A 4,541-nucleotide genomic window follows, 5' to 3' on the forward strand; every position below is an offset into this window, starting at 1 on the left:
TTTTTTGGCCCGATGAAAACCTTGGGCCAAAGCGGGCCAGCTGGGGCTAGAGGAGTGGTTATGAACAAAGGCGGAGTTTCTCTGCGTCTGGAGAGCGCCAGCGCCGCGGATCATTTCATAAAGTTAACAGCTAACACCAGCATTAAAGACTTTTAAAATAATTTTAGCTTTCAGACAGCAGCGAGTGTTTGAAATAACTTCTGTTTGAGATCCGATGTGGATTGTAATCACCATACAAGGCAGAAATATTTACAAACGATGCAAAAGACTATGCACGCTAGCCATTAGTAAATATGGTAAATAGCCTACTACCGCTTGAAGAAATCAGACGTCAGCTTCTCATTCAGACCATCACAATCGTGTATTTATTTAGTAACATATTTGATCTGTCTCTTCTCGAGACGTTAGCTCCGCGTAGCTATGTCATAAAAAATATCATTAAAATAATTTTTGTTCGGGAGCTTCCTCTGCTACTCAGGTCGTATTTTTTGATGGAAAGAATATAGAAATTATTCTTATTAAATGTGATGTATACTGTGTAGGGCTGCACGATAAATCGAAATGGAATCGAGATCGCGATTCGACAGAAGCTGCGATTGTCATGCGTATCTTTCAAGTGAAGCACGGTTCTGTGATCAGCAGTAAATCTCCATCCAAAGGCCAGAGGGCGCTCTCGCGCTGAAACTCCAAATACGCCTCGCAGAAGAAACCCAGAAAATGCTGCAGCTGAATAAACAGAAGATTCAACTGCTGTCATTGATTCAACGTGACTCACTGGATGTAAACAGCGTATGCTATTCTGTGTCAGCTGCATCACACGGATATGTTTTCTACGTTGTTGCGCTTTAATCTGAACGAAAACAACGTATCCGTGTTGTATCCGTATGTGTGTGGGTCTGTCTGTCTGTCTGTACTTGTTTATATGATTTATCAAGACACAAATTTGTATGATTATATGGGTGTTACACTGCTATAATAACATAAATGCAGTTTATGAGGATAGTCATTATGATTAAAATACAAACATACTAAACAATGTTTTATTTAAAATGCAAATATACAGAAAGATTTGTGTGATGGCTATACAGTTTGTACTGTAAAAAATCAGTACACCTATGGAGTGTCCCCAGAAAACATAAAAACCAACATGTGTGTGTGTGTGTAAAATACTGTGTGTGTTTGTGTGAAGTTTTCTGTGAAACTGCTTTGCACCTATTTGTTTTGTGAAAAGCTATACAAATAAACGTGAATTTAATTTGATTGAATTATGTCTATGGAAAGCCTCTAAAAAACATGGGCATTTGACATGTCTGGACATGTCGGGGCCCACACTAGCCCTTATCGTTTGCCTACTAAAATATATATTTTTTCCCTTTAGCCTACTTATTTCAACATCGCTGGTTCCTCACTACAATCGACCGATAACTTTTTCTAACATGACAAACTCTTTTTCCCGCTCCTGGTAAAATGTACAACATTTTTATATTTTTAGCGATGCCTAAAACGAGTGTAAATGTTTGAATCTCTATAATTAATCAAGGAGTAAGCTAAGCAGCTGCCAGATGACCGGTGTTGTTTTTAAAATATTTTTCATCCTTATGCGACATCACAGGTCAAGCAGCACTGTAAAACCGAACAGTGAAATTAATTAAATGAAATGAGTTAACTTCACTCAAATAATAATGAAAGTTAATTGGACTTAATTGAAATAAGTTCTGTAAATTTAAAATGTTGTTGTAGTAAGGTGAACTTAAAATTATTGCGTTTTCTAGTTCCCAGCATGCTTTGCATCAGACAACAAGGAAAATAAATGTAGAAATTAAGTGTTATTTTGTGTGTTTTTACACAAGATTAACATAGAGAGACATAAGTTAGTACTTAAATGTTGTGTTATGTTAGGATTTACATAGGTTTCTGTTATGTTGGTTTTATAGTGTTACCGTTGTGGTGAAGAGTAGAGCCTGTGGTTAGGTTGAGAATGGACAGCAAAAATTTAAGACTATTTCTGTTGCATGTTGTATGACTATTTGCAAGGATTGTGAGTGTGTAAGATAACCTCATTAATACGTGCTAATATGCCGTTGCAATCTAGCACTTAACTATTAAGATCTGAATGAATGTGCTGTTAATGGAAGCAAGTTATATTTAATTGACTTTGTGATGCGTTTGTGATGAGTGGGGTGGGATCATGGAAGGGAGGCTTGGCTTGGCTCCCATGGCTCTCAGCCCTGCCCCACTTGTCATAAAAATGTTAAACTCTACTAACTTAAAAAAATTGAGTTTGTTTACTCAAATATTTTAAGACAATCAGTTTCCACAAATGTTTTGAGTATTCTTAACTTATCAGGTTTTACAGTGAGGGTGAATGTATTCAGACATCCAGCCGTAACTTAATATTTTCAGCCTCATTTCTAATTTTCTCCGTATGGGGAACTGATATTGTATACCTCCTCTCCTCTCACGAATATATACAATATATTCACAGAGTGGACCCCCATGTCTCGCCAACATCTGGCAACTGACACACAGAACCCTTATGATCAGTTTTAATAAGTTAAAGTAAACACAGTGACCACCAGGAACACCCTCTCTCTCACGCGTATTGGGTTACATAGGGTTCCTCCGTTTGTGACTTAAAACAACCACAGATCCCCTCTCAGTCTGCCTGTGTGTGCGCATACCCCCACTACCCCCGACTGACTCCCATTTCACTCTGCCAGCTAGTGTCACAAATTCAGCCTCTGTGGCTCCCTCCGATCACCACCAGAGGGAACCATCACCGGAGTACTGAGCGATCCTTTCGGACTCCAGTTCCCACAATGCCGCATGCCAGAGACTAATCACCTGCACAGGTGTTTCCTATTACCCGGTCTATTTAAACTGTGCCTTCCCTGCTCTCATTGCCAAGTCTTGTTTTGCCTTGCAGACATTTCTGAGTGTTATCCCTGTGTTGATTAGCTGTTGATTACCTGGACTGTTTACGATTGCTTGCTGCCTACCTCTTCTGACCCTGCCTGCCTTGTTGATTCATGCCATTGTTTGTCTGCCGCCTGCCTTGACCCTGATCACAAACACTGTTTACGATTCTGCCCAGCCTTCGTTGTGTCTAACACCAGTTACCGATCTTTGCCTGTATGACCTGCCTTGTGAACTAATAAAGCTGCACATGGATCCTAACGCCACTGCCTCTTTGTTACAGCTAGACATGTAAAAAAGCTCTCTGCACTCTGAGATTTTATAATTCAGCTTCAACTATTTGCAAACCTTTTATTTGAGGCTCTGCTGCCATTGTGTAAAGACGTAATTTCTCAACCTCCTGAAAATGTAAATCATTTTCGTTATGCTCAAAGTTTTTATTTTTATTGATTTATTTTATTCATTAAGCCAAGTTTTTAATTCTTTATTTTCAATTCATTATAATGCTGAGAATCAGAAAACAGCCAGAATATGCCTGTGTGTGTGTGAGAGAGAGAGAGTTATTTTTTATTTAATTTTTTATCATTTATTACTCATTTAATGATTCATTTTTACTTTGGCAGTGTAATTATATTCTGTATTTTACACATCTAAAATGCTTTGGCAGTATTGTAACACAAATCTCATATCAATAAAGCAACTTGAACTTGAACTTGAGAGGGATATATACCCAATATGCTTTGATCTCTTAAAATTGTTTATTCTTTTACTTATTTTTTTATATTGTCCTTAAACCATTATCTCTTTCTCACATCCATGTAGACTGACCAAAATCCCTGTGATTGTGTGCCATCCGATACCGTGCACATGTGGTCCACAGCTGTCCTGGACGTTCAAAAACAAGCATGAAATGTTCAATTTTGAACTTTGACATGCCCAATTTAAACAAATCTCATATTTCGCCCACGTAGGTCACAGGTCAACCTCGGTAATCCATCTATATTAAAAACAGATGGCATTACACATCTGGAGATCATTAAAAGGCAGAGGAGAACAGTAGTGACGTATTTTTACTTTACTCAAGTACATTTAAAAAGTATCTGTAGTTTATCAGTGTTTTTCTTTGGAAAACTTTACTTCACTACATTCCAAAGCATAATGTCATACATTTTACTGCACTTCATTTCATAAATAAAAGTTGTTGTTTGTTTTACCTTTAACATTAAAAATGTAGAACTTTCTTGTACTCAACTAAATCTTTGAATTACTTTTACTTGAGTAAAAGTAAGAAAGTAATAGATTTCTAATGTAATTAAGTATTAAATACAGTAAAAAAAAGTACAATATTATGCTTTGGAATGTTGTGAAGTCAAGTTTTCAAAAGAAAAACACTCTGATAAAGTACAGACACCTGAGAAGTACTTTTACAGCAGAGTAAAAATACTTCACTACTATCCGCCTCTGTTAAAAGGTCATCCATAAAAAAATTTGACATTTAGTGGCACCATAATTTCTTCTAGTATAGCATCTGTAGTAGACCTACCTTTTCTAAAACCACATTGATGACTGTTAAATTAACTTTTTTTCTCTAATAAAATATGTTAACCTTTGAACAATAATTTTTT

The sequence above is a fragment of the Sinocyclocheilus grahami genome, unplaced genomic scaffold (genome assembly GCF_001515645.1).
Source record: "Sinocyclocheilus grahami isolate Dianchi unplaced genomic scaffold, SAMN03320097.WGS_v1.1 scaffold4572.1, whole genome shotgun sequence".
In the NCBI taxonomy this organism is placed as follows: domain Eukaryota; kingdom Metazoa; phylum Chordata; class Actinopteri; order Cypriniformes; family Cyprinidae; genus Sinocyclocheilus; species Sinocyclocheilus grahami.